We start from the raw sequence: 24,922 nt of genomic DNA on the forward strand, positions 1-24,922 counted from the left end.
GTGTGTGCCTTCACATCATCTCCCTGCTGGCCCTGTCTATCTCTGGGTCCAGATTTTCCTTTTTAATAAGGGCACCAGTCATATTGGATCAGGATCCACCCTAATGACCTCTTCATAACTTGATTGTTTATAAAGGTCCTATGTTCAAATGAGATCGCATTTATAGGTGTTGGCTTCATTGTATTTTTTAAGGGACATACTTCAACCTCAGAGGTATTGATATATTATTATTTTATTTTCTTTGTTTAGTGTTCAGAGTAATGGAACCTCCTCTTTTTTTGGTCTACTTTTTTACCCTCCCAAGGGTAAAAGAGACTAACCTTTTGGTCTACTCTTTCACTGAGAGGTAAAGAGACTAACCAGTTAATTAGGCTATTTTACTCCTTTTTCATTCTCTCTCTCATCTCTTTTCTTTCAATCTATCATCTATCTATCTATCCATCTATGTAAATATACATTTATTTTTTCACTATGAACTTTCCTTGTTTTCACTGGTGACAGATATATGTGTGAACTCTATGAAAGATTAACATATATTTGACTCTACTTATTGGAGGGTGAAAAGACACTAAAGTAATAATGATAGTTAATTTCATTGAAGAAAAATATGTTTTCCTTAAATAGTGAAAGATGCTTTTCATTTAAGGTATTTATTTCCTAGTGAGAGAAATAGTTCTATCAGCGGAAACAATGTCATTTGTGAGCACATTGTTGAGCGGCATTTCCTGGTCCAGCCAATAGCATTGGTTTATGCATAGCAAATCATTTCAATTTACCAACTGTTCTGAAATTATTTGACCGAGGAGAAAACATTAATTCGAATCCTGTTACAACGGACATTGAAATAGGGTCATGAACCTTGGAGAAGATGAGGATGAATCGTTTTCTCTCTGATTTGGAATGGCCTCTTTTATCATTGCTCAGTGTTTTTCCTCTTTTTATTTGTAACTAATGGCTTACCACGGTTCAGGTCTGCCGGTCTTAATCTACAAACTAGGCCATTAGCAGCCCCAGTCTGCATGATGGCATGCCAATTAAAATTAGGAGATTAAAGAGTAATGTTCCTTGCCTTAGACCAGTTTGCATACCAATGACAATTTCCCCAGCTATTGAATGAAGAAATACTTACATGGCAGTGAACTTGATATCATTAAATTTAGGGAACATTGAATAGTGTGTGAGGGCGGAGGGGGGCCAGACTGCTAGAGGATTGGGAATTAAAAGCCAGAAACAGAGTTTTTAATACTTGTTTTACTTTTTAATATTTATACATTTACTTTTACTTTCAACAAGCATTAAATTTTCATCTATATAGAAGGAGGTCAGGCTAAAGGAAAAAAATAGTCAAACTGCATATTTCTCCATTCCAAAGAGAATCTCAGAGCTACAGTGTTTCTATCTGTGAAATAAGAACAAGGATACCTAGCCCTGTATTACAGCAAAGGGAGGAGAGATGATACGATAAATGAGATAAGTTTGGGATTCATTCTTAGAATTTTTAAGAAGATATCTAAAGAAGGATTCAGAAATAAGATGTGGAAATTCACTCAATTTAGCTTGAAAAGTGGAAAATTTAATGTAGGCTTAACCCATATAAATCTAGGGTTTTCATGTTCTGTGTCTCAGTTTCCAGTCATTTCTATACCAGCATAGTGTAGCATCTGAAATACATTAAATAAAAATGTTATTTTTTGGGGGGTGGGGGTGCAGCTTTTGAAGATGATTTAAAATAACCTAATTTGGAAACTATAGCAACGCTTTCACAAATCCCCTTTCTAATACACTTGACCCCCAGACCTCTCCAGAATCTTTCACTTCAATAAATTATCTCTAGAACCCTTTCTGAAACTCAGTGCTCCTGAAAATTTTTTCTATCTTTGTCCACGTTCTCGGTCTCCCTCCCCCACTCCTTTCTTATTCAGTCGAGAATTCTTCCCAGTTTCCTCACATCTTGCCAGAATTTTACCCATGTTTTCGATTTAAAAGAAAACTAGTTAGCAAGAGATAAACTTCCTTGTGTCATTGGGAAGTTCTCAGGGACTGAAACAACATCAGACAACTACCGCTTCAGCCTCTCTTGTTCCTGGGCATATGGTCTATCATTTGTTCTGCAGATCTGCTTGGCTTTTCTCTAATACAAGTCCAGGTTCTCTGCCATTTGCCTGTCCGCATGTAGTTCTTCACAATGGACCATCTCGAAATGATGGTCTCAGCCCTCTAATGTTTATGACCTTGTAGAAGGAATTGCCTTAATTGATTCCCAGGAGAGATAACTCCCAAATAGAGAGCCTACTAGCCCAATTTGGTTCAGGTATTTACCTCTGGCCAAAAGGGCAGGGGTCGTGTGACATGTGCATTACGACATAATGTTGCTGGGAGGGTTGGCGGAGTGGAGGAGGGTGTGGCGGAAGTAAATAATGTGGTATACCCAGTCCAGAGGAGACACTGCAACCTCTGTAGCATAGTGTAGTTATTTCAAACTCATTTTAGTCATCCGTCCATTGGCCTGTGTACTAGGTCCTGAGTCTATACTGCTTACCTTTGGACATAGACACCTGGTTTACTTGGACTTAAAAGCCTGTTTGGAAGTTTCGCTCACTCAGGAACCAATGCCTTACTACTGTCCTCCAAGGTTATGAAAACTCCTTGTGACAGTTGCAGGATATTCAATTTTCTTGGAGGAAATTCTTGGGGGGGGGGGGTGAAGGCAGTGTGTGTGCAATTTGAGTAGCATCCAAAGTAAGGGAAGCTCCAAACCCCCAGTGGAACCTGCTCTGGAGAAACTGATGGACTGAGTTCTCTTGGTGTGGCAAACATTTCCATTAAGCCCACCCAGTGCTCTGAATTTCCCTCCACACCCACGCTAAAACAGGAAACACTACTCTACATTTACATCATTCATACTATCTATTATCCAAGATATAAAGTGATGAAAACGATTATCCAAGATAAAGTGATGATGATGATGATAATTAGTTTGGCTTGGACTATTGCAGTAGCCCCTTAACTCTTTTATCTACTGCAAATGTTACCCCTTTCTGATCCATTTCTAACATGGGCCAAAATTATATCTCTGAAATTAAAAAATAAAAATTCTATGGCTTTCTAGTTACTAAAGGACAGTGTCAAACTGCTTTATAAAAGCCCTTCATTCATCTTATCCTAACCTACCTTCAGAATTTCTTAAATCACCTACCACCTCTTTTCTCCTTGTATTTCTTTTTTCTTTTTTGGTATTTTTATTTTTTTCATTTAACGATGCAAAACGCAAATGCTGATGACATAGTTACACATATAACTCTTCTCTCTCACAACTCAACAGATGGCACTGCTTTCAACTCTATATGGAGCATACTGTATTAGTATTTAAAAAGTTTATTCTAACCCACTTCTCCTTTTATATTCTAAAACATCTTCATTATGTTGTTTGATGAGATAGACCCACAGGAAGATAGTAGTATCCAAGGCCAGCCCCACTTTCAGCCAGTCAGGTTTGTCATATAGCGGCTCCCGAACATAGAACTTGGACTGCACTGACCAGCCGCTCAGGAGCCTGGCCAGGGGCCAGCAGCCAGGAGAAGGGCTGCAGCAACACGGATCGTGCCATCTTGCCTGGCGGGCTCCTCTCCTTGTATTTCTTATTCACTGAAACATTCCCAGGGCTTAGAAAAATGTCTGGAACATAATAGGCACTCAATAAATTTTGTTTAATCTCTTTTTTCCACTGGTGTCACTCTTACTCTCTTTCCTTTTGAAGTAAATCTTTTATTTTTTCAGTATATCACTCTCTAAGTTCTTTTCTTATATTAATTCTAAATATGTTCGTGTTCATGCATATTCTTATTATTTTGCAAATCCACATGTGTGTGCGCCTTTAACTCTGACATCATGCTAGAACCCCAATAAGAAATTATTTGATTGCATCTTCCTTTAGATTTGTGTTACCTTTGTCAAGGAAGACAAATGGAGTGTGCTCATCTGTGCTCAGGTCAGAAATAGGACCACATATTGATAGCAGCAGGTGTGACCCTGAGGCTCTGACTAGGAGGGCTGGACTGCACCATTGATTGGTGAGAGAATGGATATTCTACCTACTTATTCTGAGTATCTCATGATCTGACATCTACTAGAGTTCACCTGCTGCAGTTACCTGGTTAGTCATTTGCCTGTTTAGCGTTTAATCTGTTATTATGGTTTCTAAACTTGTTTACAATGAGGAGGTTATCTTGCTGATGCAAGAAGAATGATTTTTTCCCCATCATTGTTAACTTTATTCTCTCAGTTTCCTGCAGGTCTCAATGTGTGACAATCATTTTATTTAATTACCAGGATATTGGACTTACTGTTTCATTTCCTTAAAACCCCCCACTAGAAGAATTCAGACTTGTACATCTTGGGTAGAGGTGACGAATTGTATCTCTTTGACCAAACACTAGTTCAATTCCTCTAAGCCTTTTTCTCAACTAGATCTCAACTTTTGGACTTCTGTGTCCATCTTTGCATCACTGATTTTAGCCAAGTCCTGCTATGTCAGTTTAGAGAGAATCTTCCACCCTAATTTTCTTATCACTCTTGATATCTGGACAAATTCTCCATCCTGAAAAATCCCCAGGTAATATCTAACCACCCCTGCCTGCCTTCAGCAAGAATATTATTAAGTCTATTTAACCAGAATAGCACCCTCCACCCATCTCTGATGTTTCTTCTTAGTAATTGTACATCCACTGACAGCCCATCCTGCTCCTTGTCTATAATCTCAACTTTTCCTTGTTGTACTTGGAATTGAGCCCAATTTTATACTGAGATCTTTTTTCTGAATAAAATCTGTTTTAATCTCTTTTAACTACTGTCTTGTTTTTTTTTAATTTACAAAGGATGTTTGTGTAATGCTTTATATGGTTGTATCCAAAGGTACCCTCTACATTTAGTCAACCACAGTGGAGACTAAGCCTCTTAGTTACATCAGTAACCAACTCCATGGCTCTGCATCTTTTTTCTCCTCTAGATTTTGATTGGAACCCTGAACCCTATTGATCTGGGCCCCGTGACTCTTTGAGCTGTAGGAAATAAAAGCCAATGTGGCTATTTTAGCAGAAAGTGTTTTACTATAAGGATCTAGGCCTAGCAAAATTCTTGGAAGGGCTGTAAACCTCCAGAAATGACCTCCTGAGAAAGCCAACTAAACTTGTCTATCAGGGAAGCTACTTCTCTTGCCAGGAAAGTGGGGAGTCAGGAAGCTGCCTGGAACTGTGCCCTCAGGAATACACCTTTCTCTACCCCGAGTCATAGGCGGCTAGGGGTAGGACATCAGATCTTGCCACAGTAAGTCCCAATGTTTCCAAGATTGTGTTTGCAAAGGCAAAACCAAAAGGGAGGAAGACCTCCACCTCCACATCTAAAATCTCATGAAAGTGCTTCTAATTTAGTGGAAACTAGTTTATATCCAGAAATATCTCTTCAAGGGAATATGGACTATAAGAAGGAAATTAGAATGGATGGTGAATGAGCTGCTCCACTATAACCTATCCCAAGTCCATATCAAGCATCTAGCTTACACTGCTGGTTCTCACTTGGAGTTCAGCATTCTAAAGGTATGGCTGGAGGGTAGGCCATATTTTTTGCAAGTGGGAGGATTATGTCCATGGGACCCCCATCTCCCAGCTATTTGGTCCAGCGATTCCTCACTTCCCAAGGCTAGTGAACCCATAGTTTCACCAGTAGCTGATTAGAATCTTCCTCTGGGAATTTAAACTAAGACACATAGAAGGAGTTTTGACTATGAGGACCCAATCTGTATGTTCAGAGGGTGAGGTCCCCATTATGTGTACTATGAATAAACAATCAGAGAAACTTAGGAAGAGAAAAATGGATAACAAAGCACATAATCAGAGATAAAGCAGGCCCCTGAGAAACAGGAAGAGGAGACTCGGTTTCTGAATTTATAATTTCCAGAGAGGCCCAACTCTGTTTAATTTCCTGCCTTTGGATGCTCAAAGAATGCCTATTGTATCCTTGTAGTCACACCTTCCCTCCCCCATTTTTCTTGAGGTAGTTTGAATGGGTTTCTGTTCCACACAATAGAAAATTGATTAAAGTAAAAATTCACAACTTTTGGATCTCATTATTTTAAACATTAACATTAGTATTGGAGAAAGACTGCTTACATGCATTATTATCCTCAATTTTCCAACTTCTTTCTATCCTCAAAGACAAGTTTTTGGCTGATAGAGCTATTAGGCTGATCTACATTAGTGATGTATACAGAAGCCACAGAGACTGCATGAGGGAGAAAGTTTTAGGTCATTTGAAAAAATATCATTTTTTTTTAAATCCTCACCTGAAGTATGATCATTGATTTTAGAGAGAGAGGGAGGGCAAGAAAGAGAAATACCCATCAGCTGCCTCTGGTATGTGTCCCAACTGGGGATTGACTCTGCAGCCTAGGTATGTGCCCTGACCTAAAATCAAACCCACAACCTTTTGGTGCACAGTATGACACATCAACCAGTTAAGCCACCCACCATGGAAAAAAATCACTCTTGGTAGCAGATAAAGTTGAGAGAAAAGTGTAGAGAAAGGGTGAGTACATGGTGGTGTAGTGGATTACAAGTGGGTTTGAAATACTTTTTAACCACTTTTGGTAGTTGTGCTATTTGTTTTTTTGAATGGGGCGTTCTGATTGAACCATATTAAGTCCATAGATTTAAAGAGCTACATCCACAAAGACCACGTGCTTTTATAGAAATATTTCTGTTGTATTTTGGCTACATGTTGGAATATACACATATATTCCAACAATATTGGGGTGTTATATATTTACACACACACACGCACACACACAGACACACACACACACACACTCTTCAATTTTCCTGTGAAGGTAGCAATAATACTTGGGAAGTCCCCACCCCCACCACTTTATCTACAGAACATTGACCTCACAGTGCGTTGGTGACAGATTGTGAGGAGCATTTTTGTAGAAGGCATTTTGTGGTCTGTCCACAATGATGTAGACTGTTCTGCAATAGATGCCCAGTTCAAATGACTAAACTGGCTTTGTCCATAAACATGATTAAGTTCCACAATAATCATGGAAACAAAATTTTCAATAGGTGTTAACTGTGGCTTGGATAGATATAAATGTTAGTGACTGGAACAGATGAGCATATCCTTTTAAGATAAATGCTTGTATGAACAATGAAAAAGTACATCTAAAAGCCATTTCATGAGGAATTTTTTTTCACTGACTCATTGCCTGGTTTTAACTACATGCAAAAAAAAAAAAAATGCTTTAACCCTGCATCTTGCAAATAGTCATTGGGTAGGATTCATTGTCCTTTGCTCAGCAGAGAATGTGCTTTGAGGTAAAAAAACAAAACAAAACGATACCAATTCCTGTCTCTTCTGTGTGAAGCACTCTATATTTTTAAAAAATGCAAACCTTTCTTTGTTTTCAGGGCAAATAACATACTTAGACCTATCTGTGGTGCCAATTCCCACAGGCGTCTGCTGGGAGAAGGGCTTTCATAGCTTCTGGAAGGCTAAGGTAGAGATATTGTTCACTCCCTGGGAGGAGATTTGGCCTCTCCAACTTTGGATGCTGTTAGGTTTGGTTCAAGAACAGGAGAGCCCGGTATTTATAAATAATCCCTTGGATGGATAGTTCCTTTGAAATGGCAATGAAAGCAGCATAGAGATAAGGTGTTTATTTTTTATTGTTAACTTTCTTTTTAAGGATAGAAAATATCATTGGCATTTTCTGAATCCCTAGGGGCATGGGAAAATAAAAAAAAAATTACGTCTTCTTACGATGCTGCTTCTATTCCCAAATATTCCGTGTCTGAACACCTCTTGTGTAGCCCCTAGCTTCCCCTAAGATTCAGATCTTGTGTTGTGATGAGTCAGAATAACTTTGAACTACATTTTCATCACTTGGTTGTGCTATTTTTTCTTGAATGGGGTTCTCTGATGGAATCACACAAGTTTTCAGATTTATAATGGCTAAATCTACAAAGACCATAGCATAACACTTCAATTAAAAATTTTTTTATTAGCCAGTTTCTGGCAGAAAATAAAAAGATATTTCAGTTGCTATTTTGAAGATAATTTCATGTCAGGGCTGCTAACAGATGTGTGGGCAGGGTTAAGAGTCCCAGCAAGGGGCACTGATGTACCTCAGAACTAACAAGAGGGAGCTGTTGTGCCCCTGGGCCCCAAATCCAGGCTGGAGTTCCCAAGTCCCAGACTGGCTGTAGAGCAAGCCCAGGTCTGGTCACAAGCTGTTGAGCCTGGAGCCAGGAGCCCAAGGAGACATCAAGAGCAGTATTTCTGGAAGAAACTGAAACCCAGAGCCAGGCAGAGAGTCCAAACCCATGAGATAGTCCAAAGGGAGTCAGAAGGTTGTTGAAAACAAGGTAGGCAATGACTGGATAGAATTTGGACATTTTATTTCAATAGTATGGTGGGAGGCATCCTGTGGAGATGTTCTTAGTCTTTATAGAATAAAAATGTATAGTATACCTTAGCCTGTCCTGCAGTTACTGAAAGAATTCAGCAGGTTAGGTATTAAACGCTAACTAAGCCTTACTGTCAACAATTTGGTAGTGCAGTAAGTCTCATATCTTGTGTCCTGGCTGTGTCAGGTATCCCTACATTTCTTGTTCTGGATCTATTTTGATGGCCAACCCTATTCTCTGGTTTTTGGCTCTCATTGAGAATGAATATGGGGTAAGAAAGACATTCACTTTGTACTCCCAAAGTCTTCAGCTATCTCACCTAAAGGCCTGGGAGGTGCTAATGCTACTTGTTGTAACAAGAAATAGTTGAATCTCAGGGATTGAACTCTATATAAGTTTACTTCTTTTGTCTACTACAGTCCAATGTAGGTAGGGTGGCTCTCCACCATCTGGAACTGGTGGCCCCTCACCATAACCACAGAGAGATCTGGGGTATCTTTGGGATGCTTTTAAGTGTCAGGAAGAGAAGAGGATTATATGACTCCCATCCCATCCCATTGGCTAGAACTCAGTCAAATGGCCAACTGCAAAGGAGGTTGGAAAATGAAGCTTTTTTATGGGTGTTTTAGAAGAGGATTCCATGGGTTACTGCCATAATCATAAGCGGAGAAAGCTCAAGATACTGGGAACAACTCTGTAAGACGATATCCCTCTTGGAGAGCTACCATATATGTGGCTTTGACATCTCTCAGCAAGTCTAAATCCATTGATGGGGGTCCTTTTGGAGTCAGGATTTAGAGACTAAAAAGCAGCAGGTAAAATAACTTAGGTTTAACATATTAATGGCTAGGACTATGATGCAACTGCTGAGATCTACAGTATTGGGAGACTGGTATGTAGACAAGAGTAACAGGTCAGTAAAAAAATCATTATGAAGAACTCCAAACTGGATAGACATAAGTAGTGATTTCTAGGCCTATGGTAGGGAAATTGAGAAGAAGCTGGATTCATTTGGAAAGAAGATGATGAGATTGGTTTTTGATGTCTTGGCATGAATTCCAAATAGAACCATCCTGGGGATCCTTGAAGAAGTACCTGGGGAGCCATATCACAGGTACTCTAAGCCAGGAAGCAAGTACTAGTAAATACTATAGAAACAAATGAAGGCATGACTAACTATAGGGGGAGAAAGAAAGAGACCTAGAACTCAATTTGAGGTAATATTCTTGGATAATGCAAAAGCACATATGGCATATCATAGGTTTTGCTTGTAGAAAAATCTGAAATAAACATGGGAATGGTTTCAATAAATCAAAATTTTAAAATTTTATATGTTCATTTTTTGCCATTTTAAACCTTCCTTTTTAACATTTGGGATACATGATACATGATACATATTCCTTTTTCAGGGTAAAGCAGTTGATATTTAATATACGTATGAACTAGTTTGATATATTCCACAAAGTAAAACAATGACTTAATAATGCTATTATCTTAATGTAAGTGGTTATTGTATGGAGCCTTGATCTGTCATCTGTATACCTATATAAAACTCTAGCATCTTAATACTAAGGAAATCACATTTTTCAAACCTACTTAATACACTTTTTAAAGGAACTATTTCTTGAAATTCCCCAAAGTTACTTAGCTTTTTCTAACCAGCCTTTTAAATAACCATCATTTTATTAATAATAATTGGGTGAGTTATGACAATGAAACAGGCTAGTGAAATATATTTCCTGCCTTGACTTGTTCATTTGCTTGCATGACTTTAACCTGTCTGGAAGGCAGATTAACAACAATTAACAACCCCAAAGGAAAAGTTAAATGATTAATAATGGATTTAAACAGATGGCATTATAGCTGAAATGTGGCAGTAGGAGGCAGAAGGGACTGACATTCCGGAGGAGATAATTTTGAGACATTTTATTTCTCTCCATACGTTGCATAACTAAAAGACTCTTTCATGCAGGCTTTGAAGAAATCCTCTTAGTTTAAAACCTCTGATAGGAACGCACAAGTGGGCTTCTTTAAGCACACATTCTGAGCTATATCTCTTGGTTTTTCTATAGAAAAATATCAGGGAGGATTTAATAAAAAAGATTAGAAAAAAGTTTTTTTCTGACACAAGTTGTTTTAAGAGAAAGTAGGTTCAGAGTCAAGAAGGCCAACCTCTTATCACTGTCACAAAACTTGAAAAGTTTCCTGAGGCACCTGAAGCCTGAGTAAAATGACTGTATTTTTGCTCGTCAGTCATTGCTTAGTGAGGAAAGCAGATGTGTTCGGTACTGGAAAGGTTGTGGTGTTTGTGTGTATGTAGAGTTTAAAAGACTCTGGTGTTTAGGCACCATTATTAAATAAAATATTACAAACAAAGATGAGATACTTTGCTTACTAGTAAGATAATATAAAGTCATCTTTTGATTCCTTGTATATCTGAAATATAACAGGAAGCTATGGAGGAGGTTCAGGTAATGTGGCTGAAAACATATAATGAAATATGTCCAGAATATTATTTTCTTATTTGCTTTTTTAGTCAATAAGTATTTAACAATTCCTGAGTGTGACTCTGGCTCTCATTTTGAGAGTCCAAACCTTACACAAAATTTCTGGTTTATTAACCATAAAAGCAAAGAAAACTTAAAACATTTTATGTAAACTGATTCTAAGAATATGCTTGGAAATGCCTTTCAATAATGACTTAAAAGCAGGGCATAATATCTACATTTTGACTTTCAGTTAAAACAGTTGAGATTTCTTACTTGTTTTCCCTCTTTTTTTTCTTTCTGGCCCTGGAAATATCCAGGGAGTTAATAGAGTAGCCCTTCAACCTTCCCTGAATGTGACCAAATCTATGCCTCTGTAAGTAGAAAGTCCAGCCATGCTAACGGGTAGGGGCAACTGTGGCAACAGCGATTTGTAGGAAGGCCTCTAGGTTAGAACAAGTCTCCCCGTGGGGAACTGCCTGCCTTTGTGGATGCTGATGCTGAGACATCTCTCAGGAAAGAAGGGGAATGAAGAATCCAGCAGAGCTAGGAGGCTATGCATCAAGGGAGCACATCCATGCAGGAGGGAAATGGGGCTGTGGCTCTCACGCATGTTGCCGAGGGAACTGGCATCTAGGTTCAGTATCTAAAGGGAAAGCCACATGTGCGCTGATGTTATATAGTACACTTCTAGAACTCAGGAAGTCTTTTGAGAGCATATGAGCTTATATTACTTCACAGATCAGGAAGCTGAGGATCAGTTGCAGGGGTCCTCAAACTACAGCCCGCGGGCCACGTGCAAATACACATATTGTATTTGTTCCCGTTTTGTATTTTTACTTCAAAATAAGATATGTGCAGTGTGCATAGGAATTTGTTCATAGTTTTTTTTAAAAACTATAGTCCGGCCCTCCAACGGTCTGAGGGACAGTGAACTGGCCCCCTGTTTAAAAAGTCTGAGGACCCCTGGTAGAGTTTGGACTAGAACCTAGATCTACGGGCATCTTCCACTTTGCAATGCAGAGTTAGGGTGCAAGGAGTAAACAGTCAATGAAGTGTCTCTGCAGATCTTGTTCCTGATAAGATCAGCAGTTACACTCTGAGTAAAGCCAATGGAAGAAAGATAATCAAAGAATTTTAGTGTTTGAAAACCTTGTAGGTGGGAGTTCAAATGATACTATCTCTAGAGAACAAGAGGCCGTAGAAACACAAGGGGTAAACTGTTGTCTGAACATCTTACATTGTTCAAATTCGGGCTGGTGCTTGATTACTGGACCCAGGCTGGGACCCTGGGAGTTCTGGCTGAGTATGGGTGTGGAGCCAAGCTCGGCACAAGTCTGTAGAATGAGGAGCCCAGAGAGGTCAGGAATTTGATATCCTTGGGTCTTGCTGAGATTGAAAGCCCACACAGACAGAACACACTAAATTATTTAACTGAGGAGATTAGTATGAGCAGTGGAAATTGGGTATGAGGCAACTGGATAGAAACTATGCACAACAGAGCAAGAAAGGTTAGGTTATCCCTAGCCAGTTTTCTCAGTGGTTAGAGCATCAGCCTGTGGACTGAAGGGTCTCAGGTTCAATTCTGGTCAAGGGTGTAGACCTTGATTGCAGGTTTGGTACCTGGCCCTGGTTGGGCATGCATGGAGGGCAAGAAATCCATGTGTCTCTCTCACATCAATGTTTCTCTCTCTGTCTCTACCCCTCCCTTCCATTCTCTCTAAAAAGAAATCAATGGAAAAAATATCATTGGGAGATAACAACAACAACAAAAAAAAAAATAGAAAGAATGGATAGGTTAGCTAAAAGGTTATGGGTTGATTACAGTTGCCATTCTAGAAACTTTCAAAGGAGAGCTTGGAGTCACACCAGAAGGTGGTAGGGAAAATCTCAAAGGTGCTAGCCAGTATGGAACTCATTGTCTGTGACTCTTTAGAGAAGCTGAGTCATGAGATGGAGAAATGTGGCAGGGAAGAGATGTCCTAAGGTTAGCCTTCATCCCTAATTTAGAAAAATGTCTTCTGACCCACTGTGTACATATAGGTCAAGATGGTTAGAATACAGGATGGTGACTGGGAAGAGCTGTTGACTATCTTTTTCATTCAGACAACAAATATTTTTGAGCACCAATTTTCTGCTGAGTATTGGAGATACAACATGATAGACAGGGTCCCTAGCTTTATGATGCTTATGATATTTTAAAAAAGACAATAAGCAGATACACAAATAAAAGTAAATAAAATTGTGCTATGAAAGAAATAAGTGATAGGATTTCTCATGATTGAGGAAATTCTTTAGAGTAGATGGTTTGGTAACACCTAGCTGACCAGATGTTTAAACTGATGAGAAGGATTTATCCTTTTGGAGAACTGGTGATAAAACATTCCAGACATAGGAAAGAACAAATACAAAGAAACTAAGGAAAAGTATATTTCAGGGTGTTCTAGGGACTGTGAAAGACCGTGTTACTATAGCATAGTTTGCATGGGGAGAATGGCCAAGGTGAATTTGGAGGCAGACAAGAAGGAGCAGGCATTATTGGTCTTGCTAAATATGGTAGCCAGCCTCCAAGATGGCTCCCAATGATACCCTTCTGTGGTTCTTTCACACAGGGAATCAGGGTTAGTCCGTGTTATCTTGATGACAAGAAGACTGAAATTGCACATCAAAAGACAAAGTCTGGTCTAAGGGTTTCCCTTCCTCAGTTCCTTACTAAATGCAAGAACTGTTTGTAGTGTTTGCAGCCCTATGTAGAAATGGGACATTTCCCATCCAAAGAGCATTGGGCCCAGGGGTTGATAAGGCTTTCTTGTTGTTGGATGGGTGCTGAGGCAGCTAATACGAAGACTATAATCAAGTTCGTGTAGAGGCAACTGATGACTTATGCAAGGCCAAGGATGTTCTTACCCCATTTACTGCATTATCCAGGGCTCAGAAACTTTGGGTCCATCGTGTGACATCCAATCACGATTTTATATTATTATATTTGGGACAATGAGAAACAAATTTCCCTCCAATTTTACATATCCATAAAAAGCAAGAAATCATGGTTTAAAAAACATGTGTGTGTCTTTGTTGCAGACAGTCTCTCTTAATGGTGTGCAGATGCCTTTTGTACATCATCCTTCAGAAAAATAGATAATAGACATTGTTCTTTAATTCTTTCTCTAGGAGAAGTGAAAGCCATTACCTGGCAGTGACAGGAAAGCATCAGGCTGACTGTAGGAAGTTTCCCAATGGCTTCTTAAAGCACAAATATACCCAGAACAAACACAACTATAAGATAAAGCCTGATAGGTGTGCCATTGGAGGTGCATATTTCAAGGTGCCTTTGAGGTTTGGGGACCTCATTTTGGAATTTTGAGCCATCTTAATAAGCAGGTGCATCATCTCGGTGAGGCAGGAGGTCAGCTGGGTGCACTGAGGCGGAACTGATTGGCTAAATTGCCAGTGGCCATAGAGCTATCCAGCTACCTCCTGGCGCCAGAAGGACAGAAACAGCTGTATCCAAGCTGCACTGAAATCTGTCTCTAATTACATTCACCCACTAAACACTTGGCTACTTACCATTGGAGAGGGGTTCATAATGGTGCTTACATCTTTCATCCTTTTAAATAATTTTGCCAGGTTTTCCCTTTCTCTGGTTTGAGACGTCAAATGTTGAGAAAGCTCATTTACAAAATGTTCTGTTTCTTGCCTGATGCAATGTACAATCATCGAATAACTGTAGGGGTGTTTACTTCTTGAAAAAGAGAGTGAGTCAGTTCACAGGGGCACTACTGCATCTATGTTGTTGCCCCAGGAAGATTCACCAGCCAAGGCTCTTCATTTTTCTGATGGCAGCTCGCCCAGGTTAACTGTATGTTCCCGAGTTAGTACTAGGGGTTGCTATTTGATACAGCTTTCCACAGTTCCATCGTGGATAAGGTACTACTCCATTAGCACTGGGAGTGACATTAACAGGTCAGTTAAGGTCTCAGAAAGTGCTGTATATGCCAATGTCAGCTAGCACATGGCAGGACACTGGTAGTCATTAGGCAGGTTGGGTCTGCTGAAGGGTGTTCATTTTCAGAGCCTTGACAGTGTTATGCTCCTAAACAGAAGTTTTGCCTTGACACATGGGAACTGTACTGCTTTCTGAAGCCTCAGTCTTAGCCCAACCGAGTGGCTGTAATTTGAAAATGACATTTAGCAGTTCCTGTAAAACACAGGGGCTACTATGATACGCTTTGTTTCTTATATGATGCGAGCATGAGTCCCATTAATCTTGCTGAGCCTTGGTTTTTGTCATGTGCCAAGTGAGGATAATAACATAAATAAAGTAAAGGGGGAATGCCTTTTCACCACTTTTCTTTCCAAGAGAGATCTACCTTGACTTTGATAATATAAGCAAAATGCTTAGAATGTTGTCTAGTACTCATTAGCATTCAATAAGTGTTTATTACCATTATTGAAAGTAATTTGGAACCCTGGTTTAGTGAAAGGGAAGTTGAAGGGCAGCTGACATGATCTCTGGTTACTCTAAGAATTCATTGTGGGAGCAGAATTAGATTTGCTAACTCTTGCATTCTGGTCTGATGTGGTGTTTATAATCTGTATTTGTCTTAGATGGTTTATACTGAAATCATCTGTGTAGGAACCATTTTTGCAGATTTTGTGTGAACAAAACAAACAGGAGAAATTTCTTTTTCTTTTCTCTCAAAATGAGCACTTTGCAGAGACCAGTTCACCCACTCCATCCTTTCCATCCTTTCCCAACCTACCCATCACCGCTACTCCTCCGAGCCAGAGACCTGCCAGCCAAGGTCTGCTGACCTCCACTGCTCTACTTTTCCTTCGTTAGGACAGAATTCCAAGAAACTTAGTTAAAAGGAGAGTAGAAATAAAACCCAATAGAAGACAGTCCTTTCTTTTTCGGTTTTTTGCTCAAATCCTTTCACACTCAATCTATATAATAAAGAGGGACTATGCAAATTGACCATCACTCTGCCACAAAGATGGCGGTGCCCACAGCGGAGGTGGGGGCGGCGGGGATGGTTTCCGTAACACAAGATAGCTGCATCCACAGCAGAGGTCGAGTTCCTGTAACAAGCCTTAAGGAACAATCAGCAGGGACCTGAGGCTGCGCCCCCGCCAACCACAGGGCTTGACAGGGGACCCCAGGCCATCCCCCCATCCCAGCACCACTCTGAGGGACCTCAGGCCATTCCCCCCTCCCCAGCGCCAGGCTGGGGGACTTCAGGCCATGACCCCCACCTGGCGGGGCTTGATGGGGGAACTCAGGCTGCGCCCCCCGCCCTGGCACTGGGCCAGGGCACCTGAGGCCACACCCCCTGCCCAGTGGGGCTTGATAGGGTACCTGAGGCTATGCCGCCCTCCCAGCAGGACTTGACAGGGGACCTTAAGGTACACCCCCCGCCCAGTGGGAGCTTGACACGGGACCTCAAGGTGTGCCCCCCGGCCCAAGCTGTCGGACCTCAGGCCGTGCCCCCAGCACCAGGCCAGGGGACCTGAGACTGCACCCCCCTCCCAGTGGGGCTTGACAGAGGTGGGACCGGCTGGGTCTGGATCTAGCCCAGTGGTCAGCAAACTGTGGCTCGCGAGCCAGCGGCTCTTTGGCCCCTTGAGCGTGGCTCTTCCACAAAATACTGACTTCTGTGCATGGGCCACGAAGTTTCAATTGCACTGTATGTGTGCACCCACACGTGGTATTTTGTGGAAGAGCCACACTCAAGGGGCCAAAGAGCCGCATGTGGCTTGCAAGCTGCAGTTTGCCGACCACTGATCTAGCCCAATGGGGGGGGGGGCGGGTCTGAGTCTTATGTGATTTTGAGGTGCATGTAGGTGGGTGGGGACTTGACTCTGGGTTCCGTGGTGTGCCCCAGATGCTGACAGGAGGAAGATTTTCATATACATTTTACTAAATTTCTTTCATCTATGACACTTCTATTATAGAGAAAGGGCAAATAGCAATATTAAAATATTTCCTCTAATTAATCGCCTTTTAATGTGCATGAATTTCATGCACCGGGCCACCAGTTCAATATATTTGTAAATCTGAGAAATAGGTGACCAGGGTACATTTTCTTGCCAGTTGGATCAACTGGCGATGACTTTCTGGACCATTGTCTTCTGAAGGGTTCGGATGACGTATCAAGGTTCAACAGTGAAAAATTATAGTGGTCAATTTAAATGACTCGAGTCTAGAAATCAAAGGGGAGGTGGTGGTACCTGTGCCAAGTATTTGGCATTCAGGCCTTAAGATTTTGGGTTAACAGCAATTCTGAAAACTCTGTTAGAGCAGGAGTCATTGTTGACTCACCTTGGTTTATCCCCATGTCCATCTGAGCTTTGCATTTTATTTCTCAAACTTACTTTTTCAGAAAATATTTTTTGAGTGCCTACATTTTAGGAACCTGACTAACCAGATAAACAGGTTCCCCTGACAATATACAAGGTATTACCAAGTTCTATAGCTTATCAGCGACTTGTTCTGTCTCTCCCTCTTCCTTTCATTGCCATTGTCTCAGTTCAAGCCCCCGTTATCTTGACCTGGGCTGTATCATAATGGTTTTCTAGGCAGAGGGGAAAACACTTCACTCCACCATCTCCACAACTGCTCAAGTTCTTAAAACACACATAAGAGTTCTCCCAAAGGAAGGATAAAGAATGCCAAGAGAAGAGAGAAAGAAAAGAGGAACGAAGAGGAGAAGTGAGGAGAGGAGAGAAATGGTAGAAGCAGGTGGACAGATACTGCCACTGAGAGATTATTGGGAGAAAAAGACACTATTTGAAAATAGCCACTGATGTCAAGAAAGAAAAATTTCTTCTCTTAGAATTTAGCAGATGGGCATAGGACCCTTCTTGTCTTTCTTTGTAAGCTGTAACAGCTTATGATTGCTACAGTGTCTTAAATGATGTTCTAACTATCATCTTGCCCTATTAATTCCATCTATCTCAATGTTTCTAGAAAAATGTTTCTAAAATATGCATCTCTAGTTATGTCACTCCTCTGCTTAAAACCCTTTGATGGCTCCCACTGCCTACAGCAGAAATGCTGTCAGGACCTATTAATGCATTAGGATAATTTGTGAAGTGTGAACCGCATATCTGCTACTAATTGAGTTAAGGTATTGAAGATCAATAGTGATTTGTTTTTTAAATATGGAGTTCACAATTTTGAACTTCAATATTCTTTCCTGAATGGAATAGAAAGAGGTGGCGTTGTGCATAATCAGCAGATAATCTTTTCTATGCCATGGGATGCACTGTGTGGCAACCACCATCGAGGACTGTGATGATGTCATTCTCATTTCACTCAAAATTTGAAATTGTCCAGGGATATGTATCCTGCATTTCACCATCAATTGTAATAGATTTTATAACAGAAAAGCCTGTGGCCCATTGAATAAAGTCCAAATTTCATAAAGGCTAAATAAAGATGCCCCTGATATTTTGTTTTTCTCTTTTGACAACTATTTGAGAGTACCACCCTGCCCCCATCTACTTATTCCATCTACTCTCTGTCTGAAATGTTTTTTTACCCCTCCCAATCAATTTGGTAAACCCCCAAAATATTTTAAGATCATGATTCATTTCAAGCATCATTTCCTCTATAAAGTCTATCTTTATACTCCTTCCTAACATCTCTTAGGATTGAGTGCTTACACAATTGCACGGAAAACTGGAAGAGTGAGGTCTTTCCTTTTGTGCTTCTCATTCATTTCATTAGGTACCATTAGGAAGTTTCTGTTGCATGAGTCAGAATCACTCAGGGCCTGCTTTGGGAACAAACAACTCCAAACTCTCAGTAGTGGCTTGCAACAATAAAGGTTTATTTTACTAGTACTGCTGAAGCTCCATGTCCATTTTGAAATGGCTGGGATCTCTTTCTACACCATCATTCAGAGATCCAGGATAAGTAAGCAGCCATCATCTTAAACTTAGCTGGTTACTGTGCCAGAGGGAAAAGAGAGTTTCATATAATCCATTAAATCCCAATATTACTTGCATTCCTGATCTATAAATTATAACTGAAAACCTGATCCGGTCCAAATACAAAAGAAAGCCAGGAAATGCAATACTACCTTGTGCATGTCAGGCAGAGAGCCAGAGATATTTGGTGACTTACACTTACTATGACCATATATGCCCAACATAAAGCCAGTCTTGGTTCTTAGACTTATAGGAGAGGCCTATTTTCCTCAGCATACTGACAATGGCATATTTAGATACAATTGACATTTCCTTAGCAAGGAGAAGGGGGGGTGGCCATTGGACAGATAACCAACAGTGTCTGTCTCACGTTGTCCTTTTAACCCCTGAAGCTAATTTCTGGGGTTGGAACATCTTGGAGCTCCACAGCCTACTCCATGTTTTTCATTTCACAGATAGCCATGATAAGCTTTGCATAGCTAAAAACTCTTGGGAACCTTTGTTTTGGGAACTTCCTCTATAACAGCGGTTCTCAACCTGTGGGTCGTGACCCCTTTGGGGGTCGAACGACCCTTTCACAGGGGTCGCCTAAGACCATCAGAAAACATATATATAATTACATATTGTTTTTGTGATTAATCACTATTCTTTAATTATGTTCAATTTGTAACAATGAAAACACATCCTGCATATCAGATATTTACATTATGATTCATAACAGTAGCAAAATTACAGTTATGAAGTAGCAACGAAAATAACTTTATGGTTGAGGGTCACCACAACATGAGGAACTGTATTAAAGGGTCACGGCATTAGGAAGGTTGAGAACCATTGCTCTATAAGATCTCACTTAGATTTCAACAACTATGAGCTAGGCATTGTTTTCCAGATGGAGAAACAAAAGACCAGAGAGAATATGTAGCTTGCTCGAGGTCACAGAACTAAAAATTACATTTGGAGGAACCAAATGTAATGCCAGTCTGCCTCCTGACTCCGAAACTCTTGCTCTTTATTTCTGCAGCATCTTACATGAAACCCTTAGAATACTATTAACCTCTTTTAAATATATTTTTAACCTATACCCATTGTTATCTGAGGGTATTCTAAGTCTTGGGTTTGTTCCCTGCTATTTACATCGTATTTCTTTTTGTTTTAAGCATTTCTCTCTCTACAGTTTTAAGGGAGGGTGCCAAGAATTTATCTTCCTGCAGCCCTGTTCTGACAACGTGAGGGCATTTTGCAGTGACAGCATGCGTTAATTCAGAACAATGGATGGCACAGTGGTTTTGCTGCAGAGGGAGATTTATACTTAGTTCCTCCTCTCTGTTAATAAGATTTATTCACAGGTCTGAACAACGCACGCCAAGGGCTGCATTTTCTCTTCCTCCAAACCCCCAAAGAGCTATTGATATTTAATAAAATAATCATCGTTATGACTTGAAACGCCTGCTGTAATCAGATCAAACAAGGCAATCAGGTTTTTTTTTTTTTTTTTTTTTTTTTTTTTTTTTTTTTTTTTTTTAGCAATGAAAGTAGTTAGTTTATGGCACCTCTTTCAGAGAGTTTGGGTGGGGGTTTCAGCTACAATGATGCCAATGTTTTATAAATTTCTGTTGCTTGAATAGACTGAAATTAACATTTGATGACTTCTTCATTGATATCTGACATTTTTTTCCATAGGCAGACTCTAATAAAGAAGTCTTAGAGCTATTAGACATATTTTAGAAGAATCTTTTGATGCGTATCTTCACTGAGATTATGAAACTTAAATCATTGCTGCTATCAGTGTGAATACTAATGATATAGCCTGCCAGATGGAAACCTTCCATAAATTTTCACTTTCCTCTTACAGTCAGTTGTAAATCTTAAGTAAATGACTTCTTGGGTGAACTATGTTGATGTCAAGCTTTAATGCCTTATGTCCACACTGATTTCAATGTCATAAGTACCTGGAAGGCAGGAAACTCTTAATTAAATGTCATTTTTTCCTCCATTATTGAACTAGAACAGAGTGCAGACTCTCCTTGCATTGTCTGTGGCTTCCCGGTGAATAGCTCCGCTTGCGTTGTCACCGGTGGGTTCTTTGGAGCTATTTAAATGCTTTGGTGCCATGCCTTTCCTCCTCTGTGAACTAAAACTGTCTTCCTCAATGTGTCTCTTAGAGAGTAAAGCACTGTTTCCTTTGTCCTTTGTTCTCCATTTTGACAAAACACATTCTGTAGGTTCCTGCCTCATTTTAACAATTTTTCTTTCCTGCAGAAATTGATGTTTTACTTCTCTTCAGGAGTGCTCATCTCCACATGAGAACCACACTGCATAAACCTTCCTTTTTCCCTATGGGGAATATATCTGTATTCAGACCAAATCTTCCAATTATGAGGTGCTCCTCATAACCTGTGGTTGCTTATCACTTAAATTTCTTGTGGAGCATTTTTCTTTTCTTTCTAAAATAGAGTCGAACTTTGAAAGGTATTATCACTTATATGTATAAAAAAAACAGGAGACTAAGCAAAATAAAGTTAAATTTAAGATTGTTTAAACTTTCTAGTCTTTGGAAATCCAAAGGAAAGAGATGATAAAAAAAATTCAACAAAAATACTTATGTAAGTCAATAAATAGTCCCTGTAGAAATCTTAGAAATCCTACAGGTAAAACAACTTTTTCCAGTTATTGAGTTATTTTTTTCAACAGCTGTTTATTTATTGATTTGTTTTGCCATTAAACCTATGAACCAAGTGATAAATGTGCTACCTTTGTTGTTACAGTGTAATGCATTGAGCTTTCTCTTGAAGCTTCATTAAAATTATATCTAAAGCACCGATTATAAGAAAATGATTAATAATACAATAACATAGAACAACTGTTCTGTAGAGCTGTTTGGAGTTGAGAGCTTTTTCATCAACATTGTTTTGTTCTCTGCTTCCATCCACCCAGGGAAGCAAATGCCCGTCACCATTTTTTTTCTATCAAGTGACAAGAACCATCATTGTGTAGAAACAAAGGCACCAGCAAAACATTCTAAGCCATTAAAATAATTTTCCATCCTGGTTTCAGTAATTAGTACATTTCAGTTTCGATAACTGTAATTAAACCTGACCTTTAAGCTAATCGTGTCTTGACATTTATGATTTTGAACTGGCTTTCCTGTGGTGAGGGTGTGTTATATTCAGGCTCTAATGAGTAGTTTTGTAGTATTTACCTGTTGTCAAAGGGTCTCTGTTGTGGCTTGGAGGGGGCCACTTCACTCAGCATCCTGTCATTGGAGGCATAATGCTGCCAGTCTGAAGGAGCATTATCTACCACAATATTAGGTTGACACTGAATTTTTGTTAAGAGCAAAATCCCTGCTGGAAATTAAAAACAAAAATTAACCCAGAGTTTGAGTACGGGTGACGTGGGCTTTCATGGGATCTAACCATTTTTGGTAGGATGAAGCTTTCTAGCTGCTATGAGAGAAAAGCTGAGTCAAAGAGGAATCCCTGAGGGAGGGGAAATCAAGACGGCTGGCATGATCTTGCTAACTCTTATTAAGCTTGAATGGTAATGAAGTCTTTCCCTGATTTTTTTCAAAATATATTTAATTGATTTTTTACAGAGAGGAAGGGAGAGGGATAGAGAGTTAGAAACATCAATGAGAGAGAAACACTGATCAGCTGCCCCCTGCACACCCCCTACTGGGGATGTGCCCACAACCAAGGTATATGCCCTTGACTGGAATCGAACCTGGGACCCTTCAGTTTGCAGGCGGACACTCTATCCACTGAGCCAAACCGGTTAGGGCTTTCCCCAGTTTTTACCTTCTTAGAGGCCACCTCCAACCCAGTGTTTTCCTTCTTGATCTTAATAACCATAGCTAATATTTACCAAGCACTTACTACATGCCAAACACTGTGTTAAACCCTTTGTATATATAAAGTTTTAATATTTTAATGGTCCAATGAGGTAGGGGATATTCTAGTATCTAGCACAGTAAATCTATAGTGCTATGATTTTCTTTAAGTGTTAAATGACAATATCTGATCAAGTCAGATAACATTTTGAAAGAGTAATGTCTGTGTTTCTTTTCTCCATTTCATTTATATGATCAGACCCACCACTACTCCTACCCCACCCTATTAATCAGAGGCATCTATATTTCTTTTAGGAACCAGAAGAAAAAATCCAGTTTGATTTTCTGATCTCCAAAGAAGGTCCTGAGAAAGCAGGGCCATAACCAGAAAACTGGAAAGACATCCCTCTCTAGGCAGGTCTCTGCATGAAAGAGAGGAGGGACAGGGAGGATGGGTGTCCTCAGTTGATTGGAAGTAGGAGGGAGGTGAGTTAATGGGAGATGGTGATGCAAACTAAGAAGTGAGGTGGTATGGGGAGTAGATAATAGGAATGTCCAAGCAGAGCCCAAGCAGGTAGCCTGGAAGCCCAGCCATCACAGACAGACTCTTTGCTGCCAGTGGGGTGTACTGTACATTGTCAGATAGGCAGAGAAGTCATGTTAGAGGAGCCTTTGGTCTCACTAACCTTGTGAAATGTGGACCTTTCATGGAGAGTTGCCTGCAGGTGATTCATGGATTGTCCAGAAGAAAGATACCTCTAATGAACCTCACTGAGGCCATCTAACTGCTCTGGGGAGACATCCACTTTTTTTCTGTGGCCTCAGGGACATATATAAGAGTCCCAATATCTATATTAAATAGAGGTTGTTATAGAAAGGCAGAGAGAGACATTGTATAAAGGAGAGCCCAAGCTTCATGCTTGGATGGAGCAAGATGGTGAGGGAATGCTCTCCTCTTACATAAATTGAGATTTTTGTTCTCACTAGGTATTTATTTTTAGCTGAATAATTATGGTAAAAAACAAACAAAAAATTCTTGGAAACTCAACCAAATGGTTCTCTAGTGGTAGAATTAGAGGCAGGTGGATACTTGGGTTCAAAAGGTCATTTTAAACTTCCTTTCAAGTAGACTCTCTGGGTTTCTCTTTCTTTCCATAATATAAGGAAAAGTTTGCTTTTGGGGCATCAGAAGAAGGTACCAGAAAGTGCAAAGTGTGTTTCACCATTGTGTGATATGAAGGAGTAAGTTAGACTAATTGTGTCCACTGACCAAGCAGTGGGAAGGGATTGGGGGATAGCATCTACACTAATAAAAGAGAAACATGGTAATTGGCGTACGACCACTACCCTTTTCATTGGCTAATCAGCGAGATATGCAAATTATCTGTCAGCCAAGATGGCGGCCGGCAGCCAGGCAGCTTGAAACTAACATGAGGCTTGCTTGCCTCAGTGACGGAGGACTCCAACGTTCCCCGCCTGCAGCTGCAGGCCTCTGAGCGGGCAGTTTAAGAAACATTGTAACAAATACAGCCTGACTTTAGCCATCAGATTTGCAACATTGTAAGCAAAGGCCAGAAACCTACTTTCAGCACCGGAGAGAGGCCTAAGAGCTGGAGCCAAGCCTCAAGGTAAAGCTGGCCCAGAATAAAAAAAAAAAAAAGAAAAAAGGAGCAGTTGGGAACTTCAGTCACTCCCAGCCTGAAAACAGCCCTCAGCCCCTCACCCAGACTGGCCAGGCACCCCAGTGGGGACCCCCACCCTGATCCAGGACACCCATCAGGGCAAACCAGCTGGCCCCACCCATGCACCAGGCCTCTACCCTATATAGTAAAAGGGTAATATGCCTCCCAGCACCGGGATCAGCGGAGCCACGAGGCCTCCCAGCACCGGGATCAGCGTGACAGGGGGCAGTGCCCAAACCCCCTGATCGCCCTGCAGCTCTGTGTGCCACAGGGTGTGGTGCCCCAACCCCCTGAGCAGCCCTGCTCTGTGGGTGATAGAGGGCGGTGCCCCATCCCCCTGATGGGCCCTGCTCTGTGGGTGACGGGGGCAGTGCCCCAACCCCCTGTTTGGCCCTGCTCTGTGCATGACAGGGGGTGGCGCCGCAACCTCCCCATCAACCCTGCCTTGAGTGTGACAGGGGACGGTGCACCAACCCCCCAATCGGCCCTACCCTGAGCGTGACTGAGGGTGGCATCGCAACCTCCCAATCGGCC

The 24,922-nt window shown here is 40.7% G+C and overlaps 1 pseudogene; it reads right to left on the reverse strand.

The window, feature by feature from the left end:
• Window positions 1-3,375: 3,375 nt before the first annotated feature.
• On the reverse strand, window positions 3,376-3,607 carry LOC118650918 (annotated as a pseudogene).
• Between the last annotated feature and the right edge of the window lie 21,315 nt (window positions 3,608-24,922).

This window comes from Myotis myotis, unplaced genomic scaffold, assembly GCF_014108235.1.
Source record: "Myotis myotis isolate mMyoMyo1 unplaced genomic scaffold, mMyoMyo1.p scaffold_m19_p_1, whole genome shotgun sequence".
Classification (NCBI taxonomy): Eukaryota; Metazoa; Chordata; class Mammalia; order Chiroptera; family Vespertilionidae; genus Myotis; species Myotis myotis.